Source organism: Malurus melanocephalus, unplaced genomic scaffold (genome assembly GCF_030028575.1).
Source record: "Malurus melanocephalus ecotype Western Australia unplaced genomic scaffold, MMel_1.1 scaffold_317, whole genome shotgun sequence".
In the NCBI taxonomy this organism is placed as follows: Eukaryota; Metazoa; Chordata; class Aves; order Passeriformes; family Maluridae; genus Malurus; species Malurus melanocephalus.
In genome coordinates, this window is record NW_026623549.1 from 815,854 (window position 1) to 836,456 (window position 20,603).

The following is a 20,603-nucleotide window of genomic DNA, read 5'->3' on the forward strand; positions in this document are numbered from 1 at the left end:
GAGCAGCAGCGGCTGTCACCAACTGCGGCAGTTTGTGCAAGAGCTGTGTTCAGAGCCCAGGGACAAACAGCGCTGCAGGGAGGGAGGCTGGAGGTGTGTGGGTACATGTGCTACCCACGAGGAACTGGGTGCTTTCCTACTGGGGGTCTGCATCACCGGGACTCTCCTCCTCCTCCTGGGAAATCCCCCCTAAAGCCCCTCACATCCCKTCCAGCATCCACATTGCACCAGGGTATCCCTAATTTCTGTGGCCTTTCCCCACAGTGCAGCAGCAGGAGGCTGCCTCCCTGCCTTGATGAGATCCCACTGCCAGCCCTCCTCCCACTCTCCTCTAACCTTCTTTCTTGGAAGTCCTTTCCTTATCTTCAATTTTGGTCAGCTTTTTTCCCCCACCTCTTCCAGATCCACTACATGCAGTGCCTGTCCTAGGCTCATGTCCTCTACTCACCCAGGTATTTCAAAGTTCATCACACCCAAAACAAGCAGATGGGTTCACATCTGTGCACTTCAGCACAAGCAGAATTGATTACTCTGTTAATCTTATACAACACCATTACACGTGCATCATCCCATTATTGTGAAAGGAAACTATTTCAGTACATGGTCAAAGGCTTTTCATTTGGTGTCCACTTGTCTGGATACACACCTTGGGAAACCATTCCTACACATGGACACAACACACCAAAGCACTTCCATGTCCTTTCCTCTGCTTCTGACCATCTGTGCCCAACACACAGCAAACTCTCTTCTCCCACAGGCAGACTGCCCCTTTCTAAAGCAGGAGGGGGGTCACAGGCTCCCACASAGTCACAGGCAGCACTGTGACATGAAAGGGGGGGGTATGTGCCTATTTTTGCTTTTACTTCCCTATTTCAGATGTGCCCAAAGGAAGAAAGAGGAAAGTCCCTCTTCCACTTCAGATATTAACATACAAAACAATGTAACTACTGACAGCAGGGTGGGCAGAGATGCAGATATTGCAGACCAAATATATCACTTTGGTGGTTTTCAAATATCCATCTCATCTAGCAGCCTTGCCATCTTGCAAGCCTAGCCTAACCAGGCTGCCTAATGTGAAACCAGACTTAGTAACAGAGGGCTGGGTTTCACTGTGCAACAGGAAGACTTCTGAGTTTTTCAAAAGGGGCTCAAGATTTTTTTTGGTAGAAACTGAAGGTGATTCTTCAGTGTTACCAATGCTCTTTATGAGAAGGAATACCTCCACACAAAAAGTAGAGCTTGRAGAGTGAGGCTGGCCTTGGATTTCAGCTGCCCCAAAGGAAGGCAGCCTGTCAATGCCAATAGTCCCTGTCTCTGTTGCCTGTCTGTGCCTTRCACACAAATTTGCCCTGTGCTGCTACAGCCTCAGAGAGGATGGTTCCCATGCCCATGTGAGATCCAGCTATCTCACCAGCTCACCTGGCATCACACCCAGCATCACATCTTTGTCTATTGAGCAGAGGATTTCCATAGAGGAACAAGGAAGAAAAACAGAACTAAAAAMCCCTTTGTTTCTGTACAACAACCAAAACAACAAAGTTTTGCTGCGGAGGAGCTTCATGGCTGACCTGCTTCTTTAATCCTTCATTCTCCACTCAAACCCCATCTAATCAGAAATCAAGCTGTCTCCAGCTTAGTTTTCTTCATTCCCCATGAAAAGAGCAGCTGCCAAAGATGCCCAAGACAATGGGCCATGCTCTTACTTTTCCACTCACCTACCTCCAGCAGAGCATTTACATTCCTGTCAATGCTCCCAAGGTTCCATACTGCTCTGTCTTGACCTCTGAGCAGATTTGGGCTGCTATCTGTCCTCTTTGGGGATGGAAATCCAGCAGCCCCCATGCAGGCAAGGCTGCTGGAATTCCACCACCCTTCCCCAAGCATTACAGTTTGCAATGCTAAAGGTAACACAACACTGAGAGAGAGACATGTTGCTCAGCCAGAAAGTAAGAAAGGGTGGTGCATTTTCCATATGAAAGATCAGGTTTTAAGTGGAGGAGAGGACATTTGCATGTTTCCAGCAGAAGAGGAAGTAAGGAGCAACAGCTGGCACTCTTGATGACAGCAAGTTAAATATTTAGAGAAGCAGCTATATAATGAGGTCCTCCCAAACCTTCTTCATGCATGAAAAGACGCATAAAGTCAATACTTACTTGCATCTGCCTATAAAAATGCTTCCTACCAAGTTAGCTTTCCCATGCATGAGAGAAAAAGGSAGGTCCCACCATCAGCAACAGTCAYKKKARCWGWTMMMRTGATGCTCRTCATCCTCAAGGGCAACAGCCAAAGGACTGCAGTGCTGCGATAAAGGGCAGGATGCCASTGGGGAGGAGTGATAGGAAAAGTAGTGGCACCACCACCAAAAGCACTTCAGGCATGTTCAGCAGAGGTCAGCTGTGCAGCTAATTACTCTAACCTAGAGCCAAAGGCAATATCCCCACAGGGTTTCTATAGAAGTACCAAAATGAATCCCAGTACACATCTCACATTCATTTTATGCAGGATCTCAGACTCTTATCTCTGGCACACTACCAAGATGTGTCAGCTTCTTGTAGAAGGGAAGAATAAAGAAGCAGAAGAAATGTTTTATTTTGCTTTAAGGAAGAAATATAGGATAGTTGCAAAGGGAGTATCAGGGATCCCTGCCCATTTTCTTTACCATCTTCCCACCTCTGCATGAAAAACAAGGCAGCCCCAGTGCTAACAGTGGTGCCTCAATGTACATGGGCCTCGTCACACTGACAGCAGCCCAGCTCTTGCTGCAGACATGTGGAAGTGAAAAAAGGGCAGGGAAAAGAAGAGGAAGAGTCATGATCATCACCTTCATCTCCAGGTTCCTTTGTTGTCCTCAGTGGTTCCTGTCAAYCCCTTCCAGGCAGCAGCAGATTGCCAGGTAAGATCTGTAGGAGATGCCACCATGGGCAGCACATCCGTGCTCTCCATGCAATTCTTCATGCTCCCATGTCCCTTTTAATTGAGTTCTCTAGCCTAGGAAAGAAATTGAGGCAAAGATGTTAGACAGCCACATCAGACTGATCAGAAACCACTGGAYAGGGGACTACACCCACCAGCTGGGACCACACAGCAAATCAGCAGTGGCACAGAAACACCCAGACCATGCAGATAGTGCTGTGTCCATGCTGTGTGTCCTAGTTAAGACCAGATATTGAGCTGCTGGCACYGTGAAAGATAACTTGGGCTTGAGTAAAACATCACAAAGAGCCTTGTTTTGAAGGCAATACCTGCTGGTGAACACCTGCTGGCTGCAGAACATGTCAAGAGTATAATGTCAGGCGCCATGGTCAGGGAGAGCTGTTAATGCTGACACCAGGGCAGAAACACTGGCCCTTAGTGAGTTGCTGAGGGATGGAGCTGGAGCTATGGGTCCCTAAGGAGACGTTAAGAATGCAGCCTGTCCAAGAACATGTCCAAAGCCGTTCAAGGATCCCTCTCCCACTGAACCATSCATATAAAAAAAGCTGCCAACTCTGACAGAACAGAGCAGTGATACACTGTAATTACCTGATGACCCTGGCTGGAAACACAAAAGAACCTTTACAGAGTTTATATTTCTAACCTCTCCCCTACTTCTAAAAGAAACTCAGTGTAACTGCAGCACATGTCCTAAAATCCTCTTAAATAAGATATTAATCACAAGACTGTTTAGCAAGCAAGAGCACACGGTTCGCTTGAGAAACACTGCCTCCCATAATTATCCTGCCCTGGGCAAGTTTCCAGTGTATGTGCATGGCCTGGCATATGTTTCACCTCGAGCCCAGCAGCTCAGCTTTCTCCTCTCAGTAGGGAGCCCAAGCACTCACAGCTTAGTAAGAGGTCCCAATATGTTCATATCCCAAATTACTGCCAGCTTGAATCATCCAAGGACCCTAACCCACAGCAGTACACCACAGCAGGGGAGGCAAAGCAGTGGGAAAAGGGTAAGCTTAGGCTTTATATATTTTGTGTGATGGAGGAAGATGGGGGAAAGGRGAGGTAAAACGCAAATATTGAAAAGAGGGGTGCTGCTCATGCAATGAGACATTGGCGTGCAATGCCTTACCASAAGCACTAAGGTCCCACCAGCACAGGCACGTGAAGCTTCCTGCCAGGTGAGAAAGACAGAAACTAGAACAATACTTGAGGGTTAGGTCAAAAGGGAAACAGCAGAAACAGCTACCTGTTAGATGAAAAATACTATTCTTTGTGTCTCTGCCAGCCTGCAGCAGTACCTCAGCATAGCTGCATCTTGAGAAGCATCTCACCCAGCAAGGGGTCAGCCATCACAGCAAGTGAGGAAATTTGGACAGGCAGACCCCAGGGCAGCTGTAAGGCAGTACAGGAAGGCTGAATGAGTAATGGTGAGCCAGAGCCCTGACACATTTACACGCCAGGCTAGAAGTCTCCAGTCTGCAAGCTCAGCAGGATCCCCTTGCCGCAGGCTGTGCTCACACCAGGCTTTGTGGATTGCAGAAAGGGTGTTTTTAAGTGAGAAAAATGATGCAAACAGGAGATAAAAGGGATTTGGAGAAGCACAATTGAACAAGCTYTGCACGCTGATTGTCCAGTCAGGGACATCAGTTTTAAAAACATACAAYAATCCACCTCTGGCTACCTGCTCCCTGCTGAAGTCTGCTTTTATACACGACTGCAAAGTGAGCCCAGAGATGCMACCAGAGGCAATGCAACTTTACCATGGCAGAGCCTGGGCAGCCACAGAGCTGTGTAAGAGGAAGCACAGCAGCCAAGCTGGGGCTAAGGGAGCTTCCCAGCCAGCCACCCACTCCTTCCTGCTATCAGGGCAAAATGCTCAGAAATAYTCACCAGCATCTCTGGGACATAAAAGGATCAAGGGGACATGTACTCCTCACTACCCACCCAGGAGCACCTCTGACAGCCCAGAATTTCCCAGATGTGCTCAGAGCCTATGCTGGGTACTGACAGCCACTAGCTGCATGGTGGGCAGTATCCCTTGGCAGAGCTTGAATTCTCATCACTTGCTCTGAAAGCCATGAGCAAGTGAGAGTGATCAGGCCTCCCTGCCTTCTGGTCAAACCAGAGTTTGAGGAATTCATCAGCAAAATATTTCTACAGGGAACAAGTATTTGCACCATCAGGAATACAAGCAGATAATTACTGAAAGAGACGGTAGCTTGAAAGGTGGCAAGGTTAAGCAGGGATCCAAAATTATCCCCTAATTCAGAACAATGTAAAAGTTTTCATTAATTTATCTTTAATTCTTCTTCCCTCCTAAGACAGAGGATCTATACGAAAATATCCCAAAGGGTGCTGTAAATTAAGTAGGTGAGTTTGTCTGCCTCCAGGGATTTAATACACTGCAGTAACATCCAGGCTCCAGTGTGACAGGTCTGTGCACTAACAACCAGTAATCACCAGACTATGGGACAAGGAGGAGGAGGAGGCAACAGCCTCCTCTGTCATTCTGCATCCCTCCTACTGGCAGCTGATGAAGACTCATGACTTATCTTCTTTCTACGGGTGAGGAATTATTTCTCCTTCCCACCTTACCAGCTACAGCATAACCAATAGCCTGATGGATGCTTTGGCAGAGGAAAACATCCTGCTGTCTGTTGTCTCGTAAAAGAAATGGGATTTGTTTATTGCTTMATTGTTAATGCTAATTCATCTCAAAGTTAGAAATCTTTGCCACCACAACTCTTMCAGAATGCAATAATCAATGCCCTGCCTGTCAGGTTAATCACAGTTAAATGGAAAATCATTAAAGCCTCTGCAGAGCAGAGCACCAGCCAGGAATGCCCCCAGGTCCCACAGAAGCTCAGATGGGGGCCAGCATGGCTGGGAGGGCACAGACACTGGCTGGGGAGCAGGGACACAAACACATGCCACCACTGGCAGGGACAGCTGCACCCTCTGGTCACATCAGTCAGATGAGAAGATGTGAGGAACAAAGAAGCCAGGATGGGGCAGGTCTACCAGACACAGGGGAATGGGATATGAAACCCAGACAACCTCTCAGACAATAAATGGAATGAGATGCTGAAGAGCTGCAGACCAGGATTGGTCTATGAAGACAACTAAGGCAAGAACTGGAAGGTAGGCTGGGAACAGGCTTGAGGAAAAGCAAGGATCTGCCTCTTGGGCCACTGGCAGAGCCCATGGTTCCCCTGGTCACTGGTGTCAACCAGCCAACAAACCCTGTCTGCACAGCCAAGCCTCCCCACCAAGGCTCCATAGGGAGGAAAACATTCCATTACCAATGCCTGTTGATCATTCAAGGATCAGTCTGTGTGGTGGAATTAGGAGCCCAGCCTTCTCCTCTACTCATAGAACACACAYAAAAAAGACATTCGAATCCTGCCCCTCATTTTGTCACATCATACTTCTTTCACAAAGCAGAAGCACTCACTGAATGACAGCACTGAAATAACATTCTCCCTGGGTGGGTTTTTTTTCATCAGATTTTTTAAAGGTGTAGTAAATAAGGCACAAAAACCAGATGAAGTCTTGGGAGAGGCAATTTTAAGTTGCCAAAGAAGTCAATTCTGCCTTGCTTCCTATACAGCTGCTATGAAATCAAACAAACCTTAAAACAAACTTCTCACACCCCTTGTTGCCAGAYACTTGCACAAGGACAGAACCACGATCAGGGCTGCGCTCTCAGCCACAGAACTCCATTTCATGGACATCGGAAATTAAGAGGAAAGAATTCCTGGCAGCTTCCCAGAAGAGCACCAGAGCACCCAGAATTGGCTGAGTACCCTGTGTGTGCCTCAGCTCCCCATTTACAGAGCTGCTTTCCCACAAACACACCATGAACTGCAGCTGCTCAGACATTTATGAGCAGCACCACAGAGGAGCATATTGGAGAGCTTGTGTTTCYGTCCTTGGGGCAGGGCTTAAGTACACAAGTAAAGCACAACCTCAGAGCTGCAAAAAGGAAAATAAAAACACCATCAAACAACCACAAATACAGATCAATTATGCACAATGCGCAAGGCAGCATCAAGCCAAGCAGCAGCTTGGAACCACACAATCAGAACCTGCAGTGCAGGTTAAATTTGTGYTGTATAACTTAAAAGCTGCCTTCTGAAAGCCTGGCTTTATAAGCCTTTCTGTATTTCCAGAGAAAAYACAGGAGTCATTCCACTTTCATTAAAGATCTATTCCCTTTTATTAAAGGAAATCCTAGGACAAGTCAAGGGCTACTGCAGACCACTGACAATTAATTCCATAAGTTGGCAGCTTGTGCTTAAGCAGAAGAATGATCATCATCTCAGAGGAATTGGCTCTGTGCAAACACTGGACCTTCAGCAGCACCACAGAAGATCCAGAAACCCAAAAACGTCCTTTCTGCAGAAGAGAGGCTCAGGGGCCAAGAACACAGAGAACATGGAAGGCACTCGRGCAGTGCCTTAGCCAGGGATCTGAGAATGATATGATCACTGCTGCCAAACCTCAACCCCTGCTACCCAGAACAGGGTACAGCCTCAAAGGCAGGAATTGTAAATCCCATTACCTGCTAGGYTGGCCACAGGCCTGGGGAAACACACACCCAGTTCTCAGGACATTATCAGGATACTCTAACGAGGAAATCCCCTGCTATCAAACTGTCTTCCCATGAACAGAAATCTCACCTGCTGCAAGGTGAGAAGCACGACTTTGTTTTCCACACTTGACCAGGATAYGATGCAGCAACAGGGACACAGCCAATCCACACAGCCACGGTTCAATCAGGAGCTGCACCATGGCCATGGAGAACAATGACCTGTGCAAGTTATGGCTGWTCCAACATTTCAGCCAGCCATAGTCTCATCCCAGCAATGCCCTGGCAGGATCCTTTTTGCACACCTACCAACTTAGAAGTATCTCACTGCTTTCCCCAAAGCAGGTACTGCAAAGACAAACACTTCCATTTCTAACCCATCTTGCTCAAGATGAACTGCACTTCCTTGATCCTCCTCCCCAAACCAGAGCTGAAGAATCTCTTTCTCCAGTGAGGAACACCAAATTATCTTCTCCACAGGCCTTTTTTAAGGGGGTAGTTTTTGCAGCTCATCTGCTCTGAACCATTACACCTACTTTTTGACACAAACACACAGCTAATAGTCTCCTGGTAACTGGCTATAAAAAAAAAATCATTAGAGCTACTGATAACACCAACAGCTAAATTCAGTTTTGTGAAAAATAATAAGTGCAACTACAGAGAAGAGGCAGAATGTATTTGGACATTTGGAGAGTGGGTAGGGGTTTTCGCAGTCGTATTTTTGGTTTTGGATTTTTTTCCCCAAGAGTTTGTTTTCATGAAGCCTGAGAGAAAGAAAGCCAAGGATGTGGGAGGACTAAAAGATGCTCAAGGACCAGAGAGACACAAAGCTGTCTAGGAGATAGCTGCTTAGGAATCTGGCGGGAGCTGAAACGAGATAGAAGAAGCAATACTGGAAGAATGAGAAGGTTTCTTGGAGCATATGGCTAGCCAGGAATTTGGCCAAAGGACATGCTCTAAAATAACCTCAAGACTGTAAGACTAAGCATTAAAGCACACAATATCCTATGGGGCAATCTCAGATGAGATGCAAGATATGATCACCTTCTCACCCGGCCTGAGTTTTTCACTTCAGAAAAATCTTCCTGTAATGGATAAAGCAAACCACAAACCCGTTCCCACCAGCACAGCCTGTGGTTACCAAAACCCTGACAGGTAGGCTTAGGGCGACCATGGTGRCCCACGCTTTCCAGAAGTCATCACCACCACCCCGCAGCCCGGCATCAGCTGGCCAAGAACAGCACAAGCTGGGGCTGCACACTCAGGGCAATGCGGGGAGCTGGCAACACGCTCACAGCTGCTCCCTCCACTTGCTGGGAGATCTGCATAGTGTTTAACCACACCCCACGTCTGTTTTCTTCCAGACTCGGGAGTTACAGCAACCAGGGGAAATCCACATGGGTAGAAACTGGGAAGAAAGACCAGAAATCTTGTGACAGCAGCGTCTGSTTGTAGCTCAGCCCCCGATCAGCTGGCGGCCGAGATGCTGAGCAGGCTGAGCGGGGCTGTGACACACAGGCGGGCTGAGCCAGGAGCAGTGGCTGTGACACAGCCGCCCCTCTCCTGCCCCGCAGCCTCGGGAGTGGCCACCCCACCGAGGGGCTGCGGTGCGCGTCCGGCAGGACGTGACCTTCACGCCTGACAACATGAAGCCCTGGCAGCGCAAGACAAGGTTTAAGTGCACAATTAAGCATTGGAAACATCACCTGCGGGGTTTGACTTGCCATCCTCACGCAGCGTAAAATCTCAGTTCAGAGGTCACAAAGGAATAGGGGGGAGAAAAAGGCATTTCTGCAATACCTCAAAGAAATGAGGATTCCAGAGTGTTAACTGCATTAAGACAGCTGGGAAAATTCAAGCCAAATTAATACCAGAAATTAATTTTAAAAGCATGAGTTAATATGCATTCATGACCTTGGTACACYCCCACATCTGTAGCTCTGGTAAGCTTAAATTTCCTTCATTTCCATTCACTTCCAGCATGAAGTCAACTAATTTTAATTAAGAGTGTCCATGCTGAAACTTAACACCATTTCTGACATCAAATTTTATAACTAATCCTTAATTAACCTTTCCGAATTTTTCTCCTTTGATTGCAAGTATATGATCWTCTGTCTAATTAAACAATCCAACCATGAATATCTAACCTTAGAACATGTAGTTCATCTGAAAGAGATGGGGGTTTTGCAAAGGGATTTACAAAGTGGTAAGAAGTTTCCAAAATCGAGAGTGAAAAGGCAAAGGGGAGGTATATCACACTTGAAAATTAATTTGACTGTATCCCAGGTGCAGACTTTAAGGAGTTCACCTCMATTTTTAAAAACGCACTTCTAACCACATTTGAAATTGCTGAGCCACATTCCCAGAACCTAAAATAATTGCCAGTCCACACCCCCACTATGTTATAAAAGAATAAAATAGAAGACACAAGTAATGACTGCTCTGAAAATCAGCAGATAAATCTACAGAAAATTACATCCCAACCACACAATTTTCCCATCTCTYTGCACTGTTCAGACCCCTCTGTTAAAGCAGCAGTGATCATGCACACAACACATGGAACCACTGCCCAACACCAAGGYTCCATCACCTTTTCAGACTCCTTAATTCATAGGTGAGCTGCTCAGAATGCAGAAATCAAGACAGCTGTTCTTTAAACAAATATTAAATTAGATTTGAAGAGCCTAAAAATGCTAGTGATCCCTACCTTTGTCCCATTAGCAGACAGTGTGACTAACCCATCACACAGAGCATTCCAGCCACTGCTCTTCCTTCCTCTCCAACTGGGGACTCCCACACCTCCAAAAATACCCTTTCATGTCACACGCACAAGCAATGCTTATTTCTACCAATTCCATTTTTGCCTTTGGGAATCCCCCTGCCTCAATACTAAAACACATTCTTAATACTATTTCATCTCTGTTCCCAATTCCTTCACCCGAATGCCATCTCTGTTCCACTGAAACCTGCCCATGCAGCATTTGTTGGAGGCAAGTCATAACACATCACTTACTGGGGAGCAGGTTCCCCTCCACAATGGGCTCTGTTCAGAAAGGTGCAAGGCAGATCCCTAGGCAGCTACAGACTTTACAAAATATATGTTATCAAGCGCTGGAAGAAATTTTTGAAGACACAGCCAGTCACTCTTTTATGATCTTCCCGAGCAAGCAACACTCTCATGGACATAAGCATTTGTGAAAAAAGAATTTCAAGATGGCARGAACAGCTGTTAATAGGAAACAAGCTTCATATTCACAGACACCATCATCTGGATGAGAGCAAAATTCATCCGCACCTTCCAGACTCTCACAAAACATATAAAATATTCCAGTCCAGAAATACCAGCCCAGAGRAGCCAGAACACAACTTTTCCATCTTTGCTACATTTCTGCTCATGGACCTTACTTACAAAGTACCAACTCCCAGACAATTACTTACACCGAATCTCTGCTGGAGAAATAAAAAATAGAAATTTATATTAAAATGTAAGCAACCCAAAAAATACACAGGATCCCAGAATCATCATAGAATGTTGGGTTGGAAGAGACCTTAAAGATCATCTCATTCCAACCCCCTACAATGGGCAGGGCCACCTCCCRCTAGACCAGGTTGCTCCAAACCCTGTCCAGCCTGGCCTTGGACACTTCCAGGGACGAGGCAGCCACAGCTTCTTGGGGCAACCTGTGCAAGGGCCTCACCACTCTCATAGGGAAGGATTTTTTCCTAGTTTTTCATCTAAGCTTATTCTCTGTTAGTTTAAAGCCATTTTTCCTTGTCCTGTCACTCCAGGCTCTCGTAAATAGTCCCTCTCCTCCTTTCCTGCAGCTCTGTTCAGGTRCTGGAAGGCCACAATTAGGTTACCCTGAAATCATCTCTTTTCCAGGCTGAACAATCCCAATTCTCTCAGTCTTTCCTCACAGGAGAGGTGCTCCATCCCTCTAACCATCCTGGTGGCCTCTCCWGGACTCGCTCCAAGAGGCCAGTGTCCCTCCTGTGCTGGGGACCCCAGACCTGCTGGATGCAGCACTCCAGGTGGGGTCTCACAAGACCAACAGTGAGATTTTATCCCAACAATTACAATCTTGTACATCTAAATCTCTAATTTCCTTAAAACCCCTTGCAAGCACAAAGAATAGCGGGACCACAGTCAGATCACAGGACGAACCAAGAATTAACGTAGTGATCATCTATCTGTGGACTAAAGTAAAATCTTGAATTTAGAAAGAACTAAACTGTAAAGGAAGGAGATAAAAACTAAAACCAACCAAATAAATAAATATTAACCCAACTTAGTTAGCAAAGGATCACACTCAGAATTTCAGTCTTGCTAGGCAATGCAACCCAGAGCATAAAGGCATCTTCTCTGAAAGATTTTTGTTTATTCATTTAAAATACAAACTAATTGCTTTTGGGATGCTCTGTGCCTTCAGAAGAGAGCAGCTCGGGCACAGAGCTTTGCTTGCAGCCTTTCCTAAGAATTCCGTCTTACAAATTTAGAACAAAAAAGTCATTACTGTGATGTTGTGCATTAAATGTTCAAGGTAAAAAGCAGGTCCTTGAGAGTAGCAGGGGGAAACCAGGACCACAGATGTCTTCACAGATTTTAGAAAGCTGTCATTGCTGCACAACTGCTGTGGCATTTTCTATTGTCATTCCATCCCAGTGAGGGTTATCACACTCCCCACACACTTGGGACTCTGCTGGAACACACAGGATACTTGCAGAAAATCCAGTGAATACAGTCAGGCTGATTGGAACACCTTTGATTTCCTAATCAGCAAACRCCATACCACAAAGACACAAAGGGCAAGCTGCAATGCATATTAAAAAATTAATCACTGCTGTCAACAACTTTTATTTTTCTGCAAAATTTTATGGCTGAAAATCCAAAGTGCTGCAGCCATGGCAAGCAGAATGGATGCAATATTTATGAAGGGAACATTAGCTTGTTTCCAGTTTCCATCAGTGCCGGGAGCCCCAGGCACAAGGCTGGGCTCTGTGACAAACACATCTGCCAATGACCAGGGATCAGCATGGGATGTACAGCCAGACAGACTGGCATCCTGTGCTGGGTGCATTTGGGTTCTCCACTTCCTCAGCAGCACCCAGGTACCAGGAGCAGCCTTGCTCAGCTCCTTTTCAGTAGCTGCCAGGTCCTGGAGCTCACACACATCAGGAGCACAGAGAAACGTTAGCGCAGTCTGGCACAGAGCTCTCTGCTGCCTGTACAGACAYAGCATTCCCAGGCAAAGAAGTCTGCGGCACAGGAGACAAGGTACAAAAGCAGACACTTCCCTGCACTTCAGCATTCTGTTAGAAGGGKGGATATTATGTGCAATGTTTCCATTTTAAATAAAGAGCTCACAAACAGACCTTTTATTTTTGCTATTTATAGGAAAGGAAACTGCAAGATGCTGTATTGCAGCTTTCTGCACCAACCTCTGTTTGARAACGGAGGTTGTGGGAACTTGTGCACAGCAACAGACCACAAGCAAACATTTAAGACCATCTGATTACTTGTTGGCAAAGCTCTTAATTTAAGAGATATCCCAAGCCAGCTTCTAAATGTTGCAGAGAGACCAGCAAATCCAAGCTAAGCAAAGGCACCACTTGGAACCTGCTGAGACAAAGAACTACAGGACAGACCTCCTCTGTTCTGGTTTCACACAAGAGYTCCTAGATACTCATAGGACCAAAATATATTCCATACCCAACATCTGCAGGTGAACATGCTGCTGTACACACACTCCACCTGGAAGGACCTTTACCATGGTCCATGYTACTGGTACGTGCTGGGAAGCACACTCGCACCAGCACATGCATTTCTCATTGCTTCCCAGAATCCTTCAAACCAAGGCACCTATCCTGCAGAGCTGAAATCATAATGACAGGTTGAAATGGGCGTAAATGCTGCCTCAAATCAGCCAAGTCACTGCTGTGCAGACCTGGTTTTGGACTCTCCTTTTCATCATCATTCACCTTGTCACTCTGGGAATCAGCAGGAAAACTCATCTGCAAGTGGAACAAGCACAAGTGCATTCACATTCAAAGCCATCAGTGATCCACAGGGAGGGATTTTACAGAAGCTTTGGGTTCACATTTCACTGAAGGCTGAGCTGCAGCACACATTTCAGAAAGGCAATAAACCTTCATTTTTACCTAAAAGCAAGTGGCTCAATCATGTAAGTTTTTTCAAGGTTTTTAATCATACAAGTGATTAGAGGATCTGATAACAATGATCCCTGCTGGCTCAACATCTAAGAGTACTTTATACAGAAGGCATCGCATTTCATCTTCTAGCTTTTTTCATCAGAACAATTATAATTAAATGAACATTCAAAGGAACCACTTGTATTTCACACTTCATTGACAAGATACCCAGTCAAGCAGCGCAAACTTCAAGCACATCTGAAGCCACCGGGAATGTTCCTCAAACACAAAAATGTCCAGCAGCTGGGCCACCTTACACTCAGAAGCAAAGCCTGTCCTCGATGATGCAGTTATAGTGGAAGCTGTAATATGTAGGTCAGCATTCTAAGAAGGGCTACGGTTAAGACAAAGTATCAGATTGATTCATAATGCTCTCTGATTGCTAATCCTGTGCAGAATTGTGATTTACATCACTCTACCAAAATCTGAGGGCTATGGAAAAGGTCTGGATACTTTGTAAAAGATCATCAAAACAATTCTGTTAGACCTTTTACAGTTTTCTTTATGAATGTTGGATAGAGAACAGGAAAACGACATTTTCACTGGCAGCTGTGCACACAACAGAGCCTCTCCTGTGGAAAGGGCTGACAACCATGACTCTGCAGCATCACTTCTGCCCTTCCAAAAACTGCCAAGGCATCAGGTCAAGGGCTTGAGGAGAAACACCGGTGGTCGAAGAACTTTCATTCAAACTTCTCCACATCAGTCACCCTAAGAGCAAGGTGCAACACAACCTGATCCATTACTATGCACTGATTCCTCTAGCCAGGAGCAGGAGCTGGGTGAGACTGCTGCCCAAGTGCTGTGGTTGAGGTGCCTACGTGGGCAGTCAGGGACACACGTCCTCGGAGCAGGGCTGCCCTTCAGCACCCGCCTGTCCTCCAGCAGAGGCCACAGCGACATAAGCCTTGCAATAGACAGTAATCTGCTCCTGCAGCAGTTTCTCTTGCACCACTGTCTCAAGGACAGAGTTAAGAGACKGAATGTTACTGGCTGCATCTACTTTGCCCTTCATTAGGCCACYCCTTGCCCACCTCAGACTGGCACTCTAAATCCTTCCATGTGTTCCCAGCTCCTGCAGGAGATGACTCTGCCAGCAACCACTGCAAACCAAGGTTTAAGCACTCACCTATTTTGTCTCTGGAAAACTAGGTCTCCRTGAACAATGACACACCTACATCTCCACTCTTTGGTTTTAACCAAGTTACAGAGCATACAAACAGAAGCCACCAGAGCAAGCAGCCTGTGCAAAGCCACATCAACAAACATTTTTGCGTGCAGGAATTAAGTAGAGATGATCACATATTCCTCTGTTCTGAAACCTAACCTCGTATTTGCTCATATGTGTCAGCAGGAGACACATACACACCCAGCTGAGCACTGCAGCTCCAGTGATAATGTGGCAGCTCACTAATGTGTCCACCTCCATTTTCAGACCATGCACCACTTTTGCCAGAGGCACGTATTTTGGCAGAGGACCCCACAATGTTCCCACTAAGCCCACAGAACAGAGCTCCCTCCACTGTATTTTGCTTAGCTAAGAGATGCAAGCATTAAATGAGGAAAGAAAACGAGATTTATCTGGAGCCAAGCTGCAGCCTCGCATGGCTGCCCTCTCCACAAACTGACAGAGCACACACCTTGGCACTAGGGAGCYGCTCATCCCTGCAGCACCATCACCAAACCAATTTATTTGCTAAACTAGAAGRAAACATGATTTGTCTCGGCTCAGCAGCTGCAGCACCTCCAAAGCTTATGCCCAGGCAAGGCAATCAGCTGCCTGGAGCAGAGCAGACCTGGAGATGGGCTGCCTGCCCTCCGAGATCCCCACATCGGCTGACTCCAARCCCCCAAGCCCTCACCCTCCCACATCAAGAACAGCAGCTAACAGGAAAAGTCTGCCTCATTAGACACTTTTGGCCTCTGTCCCAGGGGCCTTTGGGGGAAGATTTTTCCTGGTAATATTCTTCCCTCTGGGGAAGATTTAGCATCACTCATATCTAGATGAGCTCCTCAGTTATTTAAAGCTCCACCTAAACCTTCCCTGGCACAGTGACCCAGGGCACTGTGATGAAACACAAGGGATGCACRTTTGTTACCTTATTTTGTCCTGGAAGCCAATAGATGAGAACAGCTTTCCAAGACACACATCCAAGGTCAGGACGATATTCAGTTTTTGCAGCAAAAGCTGAGGACAGAAAGCAATCCCTTTCCCCCTCAGTAACACACCTTATGTACACCTGCCCTATTCTGAAGGGGTCTCCTTCCACTGACTCCCCTCTGAGAGCAGGGGGATGATGCAGCCTTGCATCACAGCGCTCCCATCTATTTAAAGTTATCCAAMTCAGAAAAATTATTCCAGGTTAGCTACTAGTGTTTAGGGAAGCTCAGTCCTGTGAGTGTGCCACAAAAGCAGGAGTCACACAGAGAGAGTTAGACTCATTCCTCACACATTAATAGGCAGCTCTGGTTTCTCACTCCCTCACAGCCAAGAAAATCTCCTGCTACATCCAGCTGCTCTGCCATGGYACCTTTCCCCTCTCAAATATTTCTGTTTTGACACTGTCAGTGATTAGATCCAGTTGCAGCAAGCAGATACAGAAACAGCACAGAGCAGCAGCAGTTCCCCCTCCTTCACCCCTTGGTCCCCATCTATTGCCCTGATTTACTGAGGGCTCATAAATGCAGGAACAGAGATTTGCCCTGAAAGACTASTACACGGCAGCACAAAAACCACGCTACACATTATTTATTCCCTCTGCAGCCCGACCTGCTGTGCGCTATTAAAAACGAATGCATCTACTTCTAAAATTACTCCCAGAGTAAATCCCTTGCTACGACTCGCGGGTCCCTGCGGGCTGACCCAGGCCAGCAGGGATCTGYCAGTGGCAGGCGAGGGGGAGCACGAACCGGAGGGGAGGCAGGGCCGGGGTCTGCCTCATCCCCCGCCCATCCTGTCCCCCTCGCTGCCGGCACCGGGCGGGCTCCGCAGCCACCWTCGGCTTCTGTGCTGCCAAAGCCCCGCCGAGCGGGGAGCAGAGTAGGAGCAGAAGGGACAGGCAGCCCGGGCAGCCGCGGCCACGCATATCTGCCGCTCTCAGAAGTTTGTATTGATGGGGTTATAAACACAAATAATAAGAATCAACAAAAGTTACGCCGCAGCGGAGCGGGCGATCGTCCGCCCCTCGCTCCTCACCGGTGCCCACCCGCAGCCGGGGGCCGCCTCACGCCGGAGCCGAGACCCTCGAGGGCACCGGGACCGGGCCGGGCGGGGCGCGGCCCTTCCCGCCCTCCCGCGGCACCTGCGACCCCGCCGGCCCCGCTCACCGCCGCCCCTCGGTCACTCATTCACCGCCAGCCCAACCCGGCCCAGCCCCGCTGCCCCTCAGTCCCTCACTCACCACCGACCGTCAGTCGCCAGCCCCGCCTCGCCGACCCTCGCTCGGCCCCTCACTCACAGCCGCCGCCCGCCTTTGTTGCCGCCGCGGCCGAGGCATTTAAGGCGCTGAGGCGGGGGGGAGGCGGGGGCCGCCGCGCGGGGGAGGTGCCGCCGCCAGCCCGGCTGCCTCGGCGGGCACGGGGCATCCTCCTCAGCCYGCTCATCCTCCCGCCCCTCCGGCACGGCTGCGGGAGGAGCGGCGGCAGCCCCCGAGCCGCCCCCTCGGCCCGGGCAGCGGCGGGTGACAGCGGCTGCGGAGCGGAGCCGGGCCGGGGGCTCGCTCGGGGCCGCACACGGCTGGGACAAAGCGCCCCACGCCCTGCAGCACCCGCGGGTGGGAGCCCCATTGCCGGCCCTGCCCGCCCGCCTCAGGCAGCTCTGGAGGGAAAGGCACAAAGAGCGATCGTACCCCGTTACAGACACGGGCAGAGCCCCGCGCTGGCACAGCTGCCATCCAACTCCATCGCTAAGGGCTCATTTTGAATATACGCTGCAGATACATCAATACTTCATTAGCGAGCCGCAGGCAGCTTCCCCTATTCAGCACCTAATTTCAGTGCTGCCCAGGGAGAGCCCTCGCACCACGGCTCCCTCAGGGCCCACCCTGCACCCGCAGGGATGCCCACAGCGTGGAAAATGGGGCACATGGCTTCAGTCTGCCTGAAACCGGCTGCAGCCTTTAACTACTTTTGGCTTTTTAGCCAAACGGAAAAGCACGACCAGGCATCARTGTGTGTGATACATTTTGCCAAGCTATGTACTTATCAGGGTCCAGGCAAGGTAACCTGATTATTGCGATCAGAAAAGCTTGAACTCTGAGCCCTGGCCAAGCAAACCAAACCAAAAGTCCTGCTTAAATCAGCATCGGTCCCCACTGGGGCTGCAGGACACCACACACTGTACCTATCTTGGCTGCTGTGCTTCCAGTGCTTTACTGGAAAGACAAAGCAAACTTTTTCTGGGGTTCATCCATGTTTTTCCAGCTTGAAAGGAGTCAGCATCTGGTGTGGGGTTATATCCTAGATGTTTGTGTCCAAAATCAGCATCTCTCTGTACATTACTCCCACCTTGGCTGCAGATGATGTTCCCTTGAACAATGTACCTCTCTGATCCCACTGGACAGAGTAAGGTCTCAACAAGGGCTTTCCAACATCAGAGAACATGAAACATCTGCAAGGATGCATAAAGTATTACAAAACAAACCCTCAGAMAATAAATAGCCCACAGTGCCATTACAGCATTCAGGTTCACGTTGCAGCCCTGTGCAYTCCCCAGGTACTCCCATTATGGCTGGTACCAGTCTGAGCCAGACACTGGGGGAGAGGTGGAGGGGGAGAATTGTGGATTTCATGTGCAATGCAGCTGTTTCCCGGTGCAGAGGGGCTGGATAGGATGCTCTGCACAAGCAGTTTAATGCACTGCCTGAGAGAATCAGGGAGGCAGAGCCTGGTTTCTGGACRAGGTGCAGGGCTCGGGTCCTGGGTTGGTTTTCACACCCCATGCCCTTCAGGACCCTTGGCTGAGAGCGCTGCTCCTGGAGCATGAGCACTGGAGCTGRGGGTTCACAGCAGGCAGACGCTTTCTGGGCAGGTAAAGTGGTTTAGGGCACTTCCTGGCCTTCTAAAGCTGGTTAAACCTTACATATGTGTTAACCCAAAGGCAGATGAGTTCCTGTGGCTCTTTTGAGTAGGGACATAAGTGAGACGGGCAGCTGGCCAGCCCACATTTACCACTAATTTGGGTATGTTTATGTGGATGTTTGCTCGCAAAGGTCTTAGCCTGGGCCAAGATCGTTCACTGAGCATCTTTCTAGTTCTTTTGCACTTAGCCCGTGTGGATGCAGGTACCTGCTGTCAGTGCAAGGAGCAGCACAAAAGGCTCCTGCCCTCCCCTTCATGGCTCCAGTTTGGGAATGCATGGGTTTGCTTTCTGTCTCTTCTTTCTRCCCACTCCCCTCTTGCAGAAATCCCCTTCTCACTGGTCCTTGGCTCCATGTCAGATTCTCCRTGTGCTGAGCTGCTTGCAGAAAGGAGCATAATTTAACAATTTCACCTGCCTGGATGGTACAGAAATCCCCAAACCACTGTAACACTCCCCCAACACACACACACGCACTGCTCATCCCTCCCTTCTTGCTGTAATGAAGTTTCAGACCGTGACTGTACCTGAACTGGGACCACCCATGGTGGAGAAAACCCTTCCCCTACCTTTGGAAACTCTTACAAAATCTGCAGATAACCTAAAGCAGTGTGCTGCAGCCCAGGAGCCTCTGGGGGTGAACCTCACCCATTCACATTGCCATGCCCCCGGGGCAAGCAGTGCAGGAGACCACAGGGGGAGTGAGGGAGAGCATCCAAATTCCACAGGGCTGTGCTGAGCTGTTCTGGCTTTTTCAGGCTCATGACTCCTACCTTCCAGCAGAGCTTCTTTCTGGAGAACAAAGCTGGCATCAGCATCTTCGTCCAAGTCATTTTTTCCTATGCTGCAGAACAAGCAGTTCAGGGAAAAGTGCTGGGAGTCACAGTCACTCCTCTGGATTTGTCACTCTGAAGAGATGGACAGAGTYAGAAGAACAGCATATAAAGGTGGYTGTTGTCCAAGCATGCTCTTGTCCTGTCCCAGCCACATCCCAGGCCAGTTCAGCGTTCCTGTACCACCCCCAGCATCAGCAGCTGCTGCTGCATGTCCCAGCACTACTGATTTTCTGGGCTGTATGTGTGTGACTTCTCGTCATGACTGAATCAGAGGGGAGGGGGCTCACTTACCTGTGCAGTGCTAGAAACATCACAGCACTCAGCTGCTCAATGAAGTGATTAATATTTATGCACTCTGCCTGCTAATATTAGAAGTTCAGGAACAATAGATAATGCTTTTATGGGGCTTTTAAGACGAATCTTCCTCAAAGACTCCTTCCTTTACCATGAGGCCTAWAAAGGTGCATTTGAGTGGCTTTTAGATGAAAAAAATATTTTTCACATCTTAATTCCTTAGCTCTTTGCTTAAAGCTCTAATAGCTTTATGAGAAAAAGTTGCACCCTCRATTGCCTGACCTGACTGTCCTTGAACTGCAGGGAAGCCACAGTTCAAGGTGGTTTCTGGGCAGAGCAGTTGCAGGGAAGTCCCACCATGCTTGGGATGTSCATGAATACCTTCACCATGTGCAATGGCAGAAATTTTCTCCAGAAGCTTCTGGCTTCTGCACAGTGAAACCAGCCAYCAAAAAATACTGAAATTAATCTTAACACCCCACATTGTCCTTCCTTGCTGCCAAAACCTGCATTCTTGACAGAGGTTTGTCTAACCTGGTCTTAAAAACATCTCTTGGTGGAGATATGCCAACATGTATCTTTTCCAGTCCTTATTTATCCTGCAGTTGGAAAGTTTCTCTCAATGTCTTTTCAAAAATATTATTGTAATTTTCCTCTATCCCCA

General features: G+C 48.2%; 1 protein-coding gene across 2 annotated transcripts in view; it reads right to left on the reverse strand.

Annotated features, from left to right (window-relative positions):
- Positions 1-17,213, reverse strand: part of ST6GAL1 (ST6 beta-galactoside alpha-2,6-sialyltransferase 1) — a 44,873-nt gene extending 27,660 nt beyond the window's left edge. For both annotated transcript variants that reach the window (XM_057377465.1, XM_057377463.1), the window contains exons 1-2: positions 17,134-17,213; positions 2,822-2,988 (exon numbers count right to left, since the gene is read on the reverse strand). The gene's annotated coding sequence lies outside the window, so the exon portion shown is untranslated. The remainder of the gene's footprint in view (positions 1-2,821; positions 2,989-17,133) is intronic.
- Between the last annotated feature and the right edge of the window lie 3,390 nt (positions 17,214-20,603).